This window comes from Strigops habroptila, chromosome 8, assembly GCF_004027225.2.
Source record: "Strigops habroptila isolate Jane chromosome 8, bStrHab1.2.pri, whole genome shotgun sequence".
Classification (NCBI taxonomy): Eukaryota; Metazoa; Chordata; class Aves; order Psittaciformes; family Psittacidae; genus Strigops; species Strigops habroptila.
In genome coordinates this window covers 51101632-51115147 of record NC_044284.2, presented here as the reverse complement: position 1 = coordinate 51115147, position 13516 = coordinate 51101632, and the positions used below count along the sequence as shown (strand labels likewise).

Below are 13516 nucleotides of genomic sequence, written 5' to 3'. Positions count from 1 at the left end.
CAGGAGCGAGTGCTGACTCTGTGGGATGACAAGGTTGCGTTGCCAGTTATGGTGATTATCCCTTGATTGTACAATCCTCAGATAGCTAAATTAATTAAACAGGTGAAGTGACAAACCAAAAGCCACCTACCAATATACTGATTATATAATAGAAAGGGAAATGAAAAAGACCAGAGGGCTAAAGCTCACGTTCAATTTTACAAATATGGTTAAATCTTGTAACATCTCCAGCTTCTGCTGATGCTCTTTTTCATAAATACACTTTTGAAAACATATATTGCTGCAGACAGCTAAAGCATACACCATCACAGCAGAAGGGGATTTTACCAGTCTGAATTTGGAGCTTTAAACCCCACCCTTCCTTCTCCACATGCATACTCCAAAGAACACCATCTGAAACCAGGTAAATGGCCAGCAGTCATGCCCTTTGGGCTCCAATATATTAAAGCACTACACTCATCTGTAAGATAAAAGGACCTTGAAAGACTCTTAAGTCCCCCCCCAAAAAATAATATACAGCCATACATAAAAGAATGCTTGAGCTATGCCAATGAATTCAGCCATCAGCCTTTCAAGGCTCTCATTTAAATACAGACAGAAAATACCGTTCACCATATTACAGTGAAAAGTAGCGGGTAAGTCACTGTTTTGCATTACGATGTTCTGGCCAATGTGGCATTAATACACAATCAAATCACCTTGAATCCCACAAGCTATGTGGCAAAATCTTAGATCTATTTCTAATCTACAGAAATACATAAACTATGTCACAGAAAACACCCCTTAAATTAGAACATGATACTACAATACATTTTCCAAAATGCAAACAAATTAAAAGTATTTAAAGCATTATAAGGGGACAGTGTGACCTGATGACAACTGTTTTATACTTTAGCATCATCATGAAGAAAACTAATAGTGTAGAAGTCTCAGTTTTAACTGTGATTCCAGTGTCCAGCTTTCAGTGGTAACGCTGCACACATAAAAATACCCCTAACCTCAATCACATAAATATATAATCACATAGATATATAGTATTTCCCTAGCAATAGCCAGTTCAAATGGAAAATCCTGAGTTTGGGGGTTTTAATCTTTTCAAGCAATCTTCACTTTAATAAATTCATTAACTTCAGGACTGTAACATTCAAATGGAAACTCTAGGTATTTTTGTATATCCCTGAAAGAGCAAGCATACAATAATTTTAGTTCAAATGAATGTCAAAAGACTGCTTCAGGATGCACTGCAGTCTCCAAACTCCTGAAGACTTAATCTGTATTCTGCTAATCTAGGTTACAGTTTATCTTCAGGGGTTCTCCTGTAACATCGTTCCTTGATGCTTTAGATTCCACCTGACATGATTGAACAGGCTTCCTTTTCTTTATTCTCCCATTCATCTGAACAGCAAAAGTACACTTTTTCCCAGTTCCCTGCCCCTCCCACCCCAATCAGATGGACTTTGCTAAGGAAATTATTTTAAAAGAAACCCCTATAGACAAACTATGACCTAGATCAGGAAGATTCTGCCCAATTTATGTTAAAAAAAATTGATTTACTTTAAAAGATGTTATTGCATGCCACTCTCAGTGTATTTTCAGCCACATTTTATTGCCTAAAACCTGAGTTTACATTAAAAATGATAGAAGAACTTCTTGGGGTCAGCTAAAAGCATACATAACTGCACAAACCAGAAAGAAGCACTATAAAACTTCAAGCCCTCAAGGCCCACTGTTTTGCTGAGGAGCAGCACAACTAAGCTGCGGGCTCAGCTCCTGCGTATTGCTGTCACTGCTCTTGGCTCAGTTTTGCCACCACATAGCATCCTCCCAGTGGGGTGGCCATCTCCAACCTAGGACTGCTCTAAGATGCTTCTGAACACAATATAACACTAAAGGCAGATGATTAATTAAAAAATACCATCCTAAAGATGTAGAGACTCTCCTGTAATTCAGATACTGTCTGGGTTTTCATCTCATAAAGTTAACCCATCGCTAGGATGTGTTATGTCCTGCTGCCCATTGCCAGCCTGGTTTATGCCAATGACTCCATGGGCCAGATAAGCCTGCAAGGGGTGGGAGCCTGTGTGGAACAGGCAATCTGACCTGGCTGTACCTCTGAGTAGCTGGCACCCCTTCATCTCACTTCTGAGCTGCAGGAGAAGGGAATGCAGTCTTTAAAGTCTGTTCTTCAGTGGGCACAGCAGCTCAGAGCCTTTCCGCTCACACTCCTATTTGCATCCACATGCAATCTTGCCAACCCTGGGCTCAACTTTGACAAAAACCAAACATGCAGTATAGCATGCCAAGACATTCTTCCCTGCCCTGATGTTTCTGTGAAACACGAGGTTTCTGAAACCAACTTTCCCATTCGTGCTGACTTTGTATAACCTCTCAGAAGGCACATCCCAAAACATGAGCACCATCTCCTACTGCACCTGCCATTGCCTGACCCAACAACATCCATGCCTGGCAAGACCTATTTCAAAAGGCTTTGAGCCCAAAAGCTCACTAGCAGGCTTTTCTCCACTCCCCAGGACCTCACCAACATTGTTTTCAAACACCCATACGCAACAATGTACCTACTGTGAGCACTTCAATCTCCACATAAGCAACAAGACCAGTTCCTGGTTTTAGAGAAATCTTGTTCATTTAAGGCATCAGCATCTTAGCTAATGAGTTTTCGTTTCCCTTGTACACTCCACAAATACTGGGCTGAGTAATGCATAGTCTAATTGACTGTTAAGGTCACTGGCAAGGTCTTTAATCTTATTTAGTACACCTTGAGACAGTTCCCGAGTCATTAGGGCTTCATTCTTAGGGACACAAAGACACATAATATACATTAATATAGAGCAAAAATGTAATTCCATGTGTGTATTTTACAGATTGCAAGATTAGAAAGATGGCATTAAATATTTCTTTGCAATATCAGCATTCTAATAATGTTGCTTATTTTAATATACAATAAAAAAATTTAATTGTCAGAGCCTGCTGGTTTCTTAGAGCCATTGCTCTAAGAAAATTCCTTAAGTAGTAAAAGTCACACTTTAAATACCAACCTAAAGGAAAAGAAGGGCTCAGGGGAAAACTATTAAAAATTCCTTTATTGGGAGTGAGGGGGAAGATATTTTTCAAGCGGTTGTTTATGATATTTGATTTTTATGGTGTAAATTGTAATTCAGTGTGCGCACATGTGTAAGGAACTCTGCAATACTTTTGAAAGGGATCAGCATCACTAATCAGGCACTGAAATCCAATTTCTGGGCGAATCTGGGACCTCAGAGCTAAATACTTTAGCTGGCTTGGAAAGACCTTTGAAAAATAAAGTTAAACAGTAATTATACGTAAGTGTGCTTGAGTAACTTTACACCTGTCTTGACATGAATCAGATCTTTGCATGGATGATGAAATTCCTGGCATTGCTTTAGGTGATTGGGATGGCATTAACTTAGGCAGGGTAAGAATTCAACAGTCACAAGCCTAGACAGGTAGGATAAAGGAGTTACTGACTCAAAAAAGCATGACAGATTATCTGTGGAAGTCTAAACATGTTAATCATTTAACATAAACAGATCTGCTGATATTTTTAGAAAGGCATTTCAACTCATAAGTAACAATGTTATAAAAAGGACACCAGTAACCCTAATCATATTTTCCACAGGTCCTCCCAGCCCCTTGCAGATTGTTTCTACTAAAACTCAGACCAGGAAGGGGATAAAAGATTAAAACAAAGGAAAGGAAGAAAGAAAAAAAGCCAAAGACAGGTAGCTGGGTTTAGGATTAAGACAGTAAAGAAGTTGCTGGCAATCAGTGTTTCACTGCTGGCTATGCTACAGACTCCTCACGCAACCTTTATCTCCCGGTGCCTCAGTTGCCAGTCTGTAAAACAAAGGTGATAACATTTCCCTACCTCACAGGAACGTTCTCAGAATAAATCCATAAATGCCTGGGAGACACTGAGACACCACTGTGACAGAGGCCATAAAAATACCTAGAAAAAAAAGAAACACAAACTAAAACAAGTGTCATGACCATAACAGCAGAGACATTCACAGATTAAATGTAAAGCAAAGGTAAAAACTTCACTTAATGACATTCATTCTCCATCCTGGGGAAGAAGCAGTTTGGTTCACCACGTATTCCCATCCAGATGCTTCTAAAACTGTGACAGCAAAGGACAGTTCCCCTTCCTTCTTGGACGCAACGTGGTCATGATAATCCACCACCACATATAGATGCAGATGGGAGAGGTGTTTCCCTTACAGACCACTACCTCAGGCTCTCCATTACAATTATCACATCCAAGAACTCCTATAACAGCAACAGACCCCAACGTACTGAAAATGCTCTTCCTCAGCCTCCATATGCAATACTTACTGCAGAACTGAGTTCTTCCAATAGTCAAAAAACTTCTAATTTTCAGCCTAACATTTATTCCTGAGCAGCTTTTAGCCATTTGTTTTCACGCCAACATTGATGCAGCAGCCTCAAGAGCTTTTCCCTAACCCTGAGGTTTATTTCCTTGATGATAAAAATGAATTACACCATCTGCCTGTCAGGGGTCATTTTACCACCCAAACTAAACAAGTTCTTGGAGTTTGCTCTGAGATGACTCCCCATCCTCCAGATTATGTACCTCCTCTGTTACCCCACTAACTTCTGCCCAGCACCATCCTTGCAGCTTACTGTCACCTTGGGACTGTGCAAAGAAAAGCTGTATTTCTCCAGCATTTCCACAGCTGGTAACCCCCTCCCATCCTACCCAGATCAGAGCAAAAGTTTCTTTCTCCTAATGCCTCCCTAAGGTCACGACCCTGCATGTTACCACCACAGAGATATATCCCACTTCCATTCTTCCAGGTCTCAAGCCCTTTCGGAAAGATATCCCGACCTTTCACAGCCCTGACTGTGCGCCTCCTACCTGTCCTACCCACAGCGCTTTGAGCCCTCAGGGCACTGCTCCATGCTCCCAGCGACATTTCAGGGAACCCACATGTCTCCCCAAAAACACACCTCCTATCTTCAGTGTCGACTTGGCTCAGCAACTGATGGCTTGAGCTCAATTACACCATTAAGCATTCTTTAACGTGAGCCAAATGACTACAGCCCTCAGAAGGATAAGTGATTCAAAATTATGCAGATGCAGAGAATGCGTTATTTAGTCTTTACCATTTACAAAGTACTCATTATGTAAACATTTTCAGCACTCTTTCAGAGAGTGTGACAGCGCTCCAAACTCTGGGTCTCTGATGGTTGCTGCATCATGCACTATTCGCGTCTTTGGTGGGAGAGGGTAGGAATGCCACTGATTCGCTCCAACTCTGAGGTGGGACATGGGGTTGAGATGCCTGCCTCGTGCTCATGCACACGCCCCTTGGAAGACCCTCTCTTTCATCCCCTCACAACCTGAGCTGACCACAACAACAAAATTCCCCTTGCTTTATTTCATTTTTGGGGAGAGGAGGCAGTTCCCTCCCTCCTAAGCACAGTGAGTGGAACCAGCTTGGGAGCCGGTCACACAAGCACCGGAGCTGGTAGGAGGGGAACAGCAAGCTCACCCCTTCTGCTGGCAGTCTGCTGCCAGGTCAGACTGGGATGTAGTGGAAATCTCAGCCCAGGCGACCAGAATACACTCACCTTTCCAAGGACTCGGATCAGATCCATTTAAAACTGTGCTCTAATAACCTTCACAAACAAATATATTATGCAATTTTATGTTATGCAGCGTTGACTTCAATGACTCTGTAGCAGTGCTTACTCTACTATATTTACTTCTGGCACACACCAGCAGCATTCACCGCAGTCATTCAGAGCATGTTCCTGTTTTAAACCCAGAGGATTTACCCTGCCAATATCTATGCACAGTGCTCCTCAGTATGTTTTTCATAACTTTGTCCCTTTCTTCTGTCCCTGCAAGTTCCCCTGTCTACAATATATCATAAGTTTTTTCCCTCTCTCATATAGCATCCCAATTTTCTACCGCAGAATCTCTTCTTCAGTGTCAGGTCACCATCCCACCTTCACACCCCATCCACAGTGTTAGTCTCCATCCCTCAGGTCTGAATCCTAGAGAAGCACCCTGGCACCTCCTGCCAGGCTCCCCAGGATTTGAGGAAACTCTTCTTCTAGGCATGCACACATCCACCTTGACGCCCATGCCCAAGACTAACATGCTAAATGAACAGAAGATAGATTATACAAATCTGGTTTCTCCCTTCCCCCAACGACTAACACAATAACCATTTCAGTACTGGCTCTTCTCACTCTCTTCATCAGCTGGTATTTGTTGCAAGAATGCCAATCACATCTAAGTGGAATCCATGCAGCAGTAAGAGATCTGTTAAATCCCCAAACACGCTGTACACAGAGAAGGATATTTAAGCTACTTAAATGGCAACCCTTTATTAAATGCATAAAAATGCTTGAAATTTCTACAAGCCAACAACTGAAATTAATATTCTCCCTTAAACGTATCACTGTCTGCTGCTAATTGTTACATCACTTTTTACGTGTCTCTTTTGAATTTATTCTTTGGCAACCCCATGGAACTTCCTGTAGATGAACACACATAGCTGCAGTCATCCACGGTACGCATGCATATATTTCACTAAAAAATTCCTTTCTCCCAAAAGCATAAGTAGATTTTACATTTGCATAGTAGGTGCAGCTCAAGTCAACTATTCTCAGCTACACCGCTGTGGCACTACTACTAGAATAGAAAGGGGAACATGCCACCAAAACAACTAAATAAATAAATGATCTTTTCTGCACTGGAAGTATTAGAAACAGAAAGCAAAGAATTTTAAGATGATGTTAGAAAATACTCTTGATCATACCAAGCATTATTTAAAACACATTTTAAGACCCCTGGAAGTCCCTGCCACAAACAGGACCTGCGCACACTGAAGTGATTGCTTATTCTCTGAATTTCTTTCCATGTCTTTGTCTGACACGTATATTTAAAATTTTACACTGACTCAGCTCTGGATGTCAAAGCCAACTTTGTAAAACAGATGTTCTGCTTGTACACAGAGAGGACATAAACATTAAGCTTTTACTATTGAGGATTAAACATTAACAAAAATTTAATCAGCAGTGACGAAAGTGGTAATGGCAGTTCACTGGAGATAACCTCCTCCACGAAGCATGCTGCAGTCTCCATCGGGCTTGTTTAGAAGCCTAAAGCGACTGAAGAGAGAATGTATCAATAGGATTTTAGCACACCAAATTACACACAGCTTCCCCTGTCCCCCAAGTTAAACTCAAGGCCAACAAGAGCAGCGAAGAGGCTGCTGAGAGCTTCTCTGCCACACATAGCAAAGGGTACATCCCCTGCAGCACCCTGGAACAAGAGCTCAGCACTCACAGCTCCACCTGGGCACCTCTGCAACCAAAAGCACAAGCACTACCACCACAGTTTTTGCCAGCTCCCGTCTGTCAAGCCCAGAAGAGTATTTCCTGAACCTCTTCAAGGCTGGTTTCTCAATCCACGTAACAGTATTTACTCAACAGGCAACACCAGCAGCCATGAGCATTTCATGCAGCATCGACAAGGAATTCCTCGTTTCTTGGTAAGCTCCCATGCTGGCTGACACAGCAAGAGGCACTGTGAGAGGCCAAGAAAAGCCACAACTTATCACAAGAAAATGGCAAATTGTGAAAAACCTGTATTGCAAGGTTAGCTGCCTAAGCACAGCTTTAATAGAGCTCCATAAATACCTCAGTCTAACACTGACAGAGGTTAAAAACCTATTATCTTTCCCAAATGACAGTGTGAACATATGTTCAATCGAACACCCCGCCCCACCAAGCTACAAAGTAGATTCTGCTCTTTCAGTTCCACAAATACAAACCACAGGGAGCATTTTAAATGAAAGCATTATGAAGATTACATTAGGCAAGTTTGATCTACTGTAAAACACTTGCACACAACATTAAGAGGGAGAACAACCTTTAACACCTGCTTACTCTTCAAACATAGCATTATCTCTGTGCATGGCTTGGCTCTTAATGGGATGAAATCTCAAGCTAAATTGCATGGCTTACTCCACCAGTGAAGAATACTTTAGATGTTTGGGACCTAGTGGCCCACTAATACCAAACTGGTGAGAATACTCTTCTACAAGTGTATACTCTGCTGAACTGCTCCACTGGCTGCTGCCCCACAGCAGAGGAAGTTTTCACCCCAGTGTAAAACATTGTGACACAAGCCATGTGGCAGCTGGAAAAGGACTGTGTAATCCCAGCAGTGTTGAAAGTCATCATCGTAAATATTCACAAGCAGGCTGATTTGTTTCCTTACCAATAGAGCCTTGTTATTCACAAATATTAATTAGTTTCTAAACACCACCTGTTACTCAGCCCCCCCGCTCCACTGCATGCCATGGGCTCCCTGGCTGCAGAGGCTTTGCAGCCCCTCCATGCTGCTCAGAGATTTAATGGTGTTTCAACTTCCACAGCTCACTCAGCTACTGGAGGAGAGGCAGAGAATAATTACTTACTTCTGTCTTTCTCTGCTGACCTCTCTGGAGGATGAAACGAAGAGCTTTAATGGCCTCTGAAGGGAGCCAGGTCCAGCCCGTCTCAGATGGGAAGGATGACGACTGTACTAGTAAGTCTTTGGAGCGGAGAACGGTTTTAAAGATCCAGACTTCAAAGATCTCAACAAGGGGAGAGTTCAAGCTCAAACACTCTCCCCACTGGAGGGAGGAAAGCTTCTAATGCAATCACTCACATTTCCAGCCATCGCTTACACTTCAGAGCTGAGGCACCAGGAACTGCCTGTCACATCCTACAGTATAAATAAAACTCAGTCTGCCAGGAGGAAAGCTGTTACAAACCTAACCAATTTACAAACCTAACCAATTTCCTTTGGATTTCTTTAGAATGCTTCCTCAAAGGATCTCTCCCTTGGCAGAGCCAACACAGGATTCCTCCTCCCCACTAGCAACAGCAAACATGTTCCCTCCTCTTCCTAATTATACGCATCACCCATAACATGAGAAAATTGGGCAGAGCGCTGATGAAATGCACAAGTTGGTAGGACAATTAAGGTTGAAGAAATGACACAGATGAATGACTAAGTAATGTCTTGGTCTCTCTATGAACTCTGAATTTAAGACCCTCAGACCTGTGAAACACACTCATCCTCTTTGCTGTGAAGCAGAGATGACTAGAGAAGATGAGCTTATCATGATGAATTCAAGCACAAAAGAAAAAAAGAATAGAATTAACTCTGTGAGCCCAGGCTCACACCTAGACCCACTGGATGACAAACCTGAAGAATCGGTCTTTACAGATGCCAGCCAAAAGACTCAAGCTCCAAAACCCAGCATTTGGCATTTCTATCATCTTAGGAAGCCGTGCTGCCTTTTCAGTGCAGATGCAGTAAGAAGGCTGTTATGCCACAGCTGACAGACTTGATAAGGAGGCACTTGTATGCTTTCCAGGGAGGAGACACAATCTATTCAATATGCCTTTCTACAACATCAGATTTTTCTTTCCAGGTGCACAGCATGATTTCACTGGTACAGTCCAATCTGGATCTTATGCATCATGCCATCAGCTCTACAGAACAGCCACAGAGTAATAACTAACAGATTTAAGGTGAAAAATCAGACCAGGTTTTGCTGCAAAACATAAATACAGGACAATTTAACCTTGTCTTTGTTAAATATGGAATGGGGGAGTTGCAGCCAGGGCTTGTTTCCTAAAACTCCTAACAGAAAATAAATATCTGCAATCCTCTCTGCAGACAGCAATAACCCAGGACGATGAGAATTTTCTGAGAATTTGGTAAACCTCATGTTCAAGTTCCTAAGATTAGAAGACTCACAAGTGGGAGGGCAAAAAGCACACAAGAATGTCTAAAGTAATTTTTCCAGTGACTGACAAACATGGTGCTCAATTTCTTAGAGATGTGAATGGCTGAAGCTGAAGTTAAGCTTCACTAGAGCTATATTTAGTTCCGCACAAATACGAATTAGGAAACACTTTCTTCCCAGTTACTAATGCAGTGTGACAGGAAACAATTATTTGCTCAGTGCCTAATGTTACCTTTGGTGAATATCTGGCTTGCAGAAACTGTATATTGTATAATAAAGAACCAACCTGATATTCCACAAATCAGTAAGAAAACTCATTTAAGATGATGAAGAAACATTTGATTTGCACATGTCTGACTGGTCTTAGCTATGCAGATAGAGTTAGTGTTGAGGCCTCTCTTGCTTTGATACTAAACTACAAAGTAAGTTTGTTTTCCGAATTGCGCATTAATTTATTCAAGAACTCTGTGGATATCTGAAGAATATCATGGCTTCTCCAAAGTAGAAAACAGAGCTGGGTAGAAGGACAGAACAATTTAAAAAAAGAAAAAAAAAAATCCATCTTTTCAAGTGCCAGTTTATCTCTATGGAAAATGCAATTCTGGGTCACAATGGAGCTCTCAGCTCAGCAATTGCTTCAGACTTCAGTGTCTACAAAACACAAAAGACAACAAAAAAGCATGATTCAAAGGAATGGCTTGTTAAACTGTGGAGAACCAAGCCATGATTGTATAGAGGAATCTCACGTGGTACAGACATGCTCAAAAGGGCTGCACTCAAAAATCCAAGGCATGGGGCCGAGAAGAAACCCTGCTCCTGCCTACTGCAGCAAAAATGCCAACTGACAGGCTTGGGGTTTCCAAGCCATCTAACACAGCATCCTTACACACTAAGGAAGTTAGAAAGCATATAACACCACAGCAGACACAACACGTCCTTTTTTTTGGCACCACTGGGCAAATATTTGCCATGCCCTTAACCATACTGAGTCATATGAGTATTTTAAGAGCTGGAGGAGTTGGCATTTTGTGGTTGGCTTAAATGCTCCAAGTTTCTGCCTTATGCTGGTGATATGCTGGTGACCTTTCCTATTGCAGATCTCTTTGAGGATGGACATCCCTTGGAAGATGAACACTTGGCATCATCCAAAAGACCACCAACACCCACAACATTTTTTAGCCAAAGCAGGACTATTAAAACACACATCTTTGCCTAGTCTTCCCACAGCCTGCTTCTGGAAATAAAAAAGGAAAGGAGCCGATAAACATTTGTTTTCTTCGTAGTGTTTTGTTGAAGATTATCTGTTATTTTGGCAGTAGGTTCTCAGCAGCAGTTCGAACACGGAAATGTGAGTTCGAGGCACAAAGCAAACAAACCTCTCACCATAAGCCAAAACATTTCTTAAGACACTCCAATTCTGAACAATCTCTCTTAAATACAGTGCCAAGCATGACTAATTTTGATGAACAAGTTACAAGGATTTCCAAGGAGAAATGACACCTCATTACTCCCACCTGTACGAAATCTAGGAACACTGTTTATAGGCTTTACCTTCTTTGAGGATCCTGTGGCAAGGGGAAAAACTGATGCCCCAAATGCCTATAACATCAAGTGTATCAAAACTTCTTATATGAGTTTACCAACAGCCACAGCTGCAAACTGAAGATGCCTTTTTAACTATGTCCTTTTGCACAACTGGAATATTCAGTAGGCAAAATATTCTCCCTCAGGAACTCAAGATTTGACCAGGCATTTTACTTCTGATGCCCATAAAGTCCCTGCCTGTTTTACTTGCTACATTTTTACTCTAACAAAGTAATTCCTACAGTGCTTTCTGTATTGATCAGCAAAAACAGCGCTGAAGTCAGACTTATCTAGTCTACGTGATGGAGGGGGGCTAAATTCTTTTCAGATATATACAACTAACATGGTACCATTTTATCCAAGCACAGCTGAATATCTCACCCCCATTCCCAACCGTGTCAAAGGAGCAGGAACGACCACAGATCTGCTTCGCAGGGCAGAGGTGCACATCAATATGCAGCCTGCAGTTCTTGTTGAGTACTGAAAGGCAGCAGCTACGTCACCTTGTTCAGAGATGTACCAGATTAAAGGCTTTTCTCTGTTTCAGTGGTACTGACACAGCCAGACTGGTAGATTCAATACAAGCTTCAGCTTGATAAAACAAGATGTGGTTGAAGCTTTTAATGCAACTTGTGTAATATCGGTGTATTTTCTTGCTGCTTTTATATTACTCCTGTACACACAACACTACAGCAATGCACTCTACAACTAAACAGTCTCTGTCAAACTTAGCTAGAGAGACCAGATTGGACTTTCAACAGTCAAGCACAAGAAGGCCACATTCACCTCCTGGTTGCTTAGAAACTTTTATTAAGTCATTACGTGACTCTATACTTCTCCTTGGCTGTTCTCTCAAGAGAGAGGACACAAAGCAAAACAAGGCTCCAGCTTGGAACAAGATGAACAATTTCGCTGGAACACAAGAAATCTCATTTCCCACCTCCCACTCTCCCAAAGACTCATCCACTTGCCCTCGTCATCACAATGCTAAAATAATCAGGAAGAAAAGCAGGAACCTCCTTGCCAATACAGGTGACCATGTAGCACCTCCTCTCCCCCCCACAGTGTACTGAGCTTTTAAACAAACACATAATGCGAATGAAGTCTCCAAAAACTTAATAGAGGTCTACAGAATGAGTAGACAAGGATGACAGGCATAGAAATTACCATTACTACTGAGTAATCAAAGGGATAAAAAAACATGTTTAGGAATTAAGAGTAGCTAATTATTAGGAATTAGGATTAGAATTATGCTTTTTAAGAAACTAACTAATACACATCAGTCTGCCACGTCTTTTCTTGCATGCAGAATATCTGGCACTGAATAGGATACTTAAGTGATGGCTATCATCTCACTCAAAGCATCCATTCCCTCAACAGCCACTCCAGCACTGCAGTCTGCCAAGGGAAGGAGCATTTCATACTAGACCTAAGATCATAAGCTCCCAGCTCTCCACATTGTATAAACCATGGCAACATTGTTGTCTGAGAAAAACCTGTGCTGATATTGAGCTAGCCTGGAAAAAAAGAAAAGGAGCTGAACACGGTTACTGTTGCTTTGTCCAGGAAGAGCTAGACAGGAGCACTCTCCAAGCACTGCTGAGTGGTTCCCCACCTCCTCTTTTGCAAGGTTTTAACTCCACATCAAGCAGACTCCTGTGCAGAACTGACTTTAAGGTGGTCTACAGGACTTTGAAGTTTTTCAGAACAAGAAAAGACCACAGCAGTATCTTGTCAACACTGGAAGAGCAGAACACTTCTAGCACAGGGGTACAGGAGTGAATCAGACATAAAACGTCCAAACAACTACACTACTACACAAGCTTGCAAGCATGCCACTGATATAACAGACAGCATGAAGCCAGGACTGGGGTTGTTCTTTGAAGAATAGTTGCTCTCAGCCGCCTTTGGTAGATCAGCAGCTTACTGACAGTAAATTCTGGTTGTAATGGAAAAGAGACTTTTATGTTATAAGAAACAAGTTTTATGAAATACACGCAAAAACATACAATGGAAAGGTTGGTTTCTTTTTAATCCATTGCAATTTATTTCATCAGACTATCACAACAGGATAATCTTCAAGTACCTAGCATTAACATCTTGCTACAGCA

The 13516-nt window shown here is 41.8% G+C and overlaps 1 protein-coding gene across 20 annotated transcripts in view; it reads right to left on the bottom strand.

Moving 5' to 3' along the window:
• PTPRF (protein tyrosine phosphatase receptor type F) overlaps positions 1–13516 on the bottom strand; it is a 391730-nt gene that overhangs the window by 293353 nt on the left and 84861 nt on the right. For 19 of the 20 annotated variants that reach the window (XM_030493851.2, XM_030493849.1, XM_030493857.2 and 16 more), the window contains exon 2: positions 3908–3988. The exons of the other annotated variant lie outside the window; for it this stretch is intronic. The gene's annotated coding sequence lies outside the window, so the exon portion shown is untranslated. The remainder of the gene's footprint in view (positions 1–3907; positions 3989–13516) is intronic. 20 annotated transcript variants of the gene reach the window in all.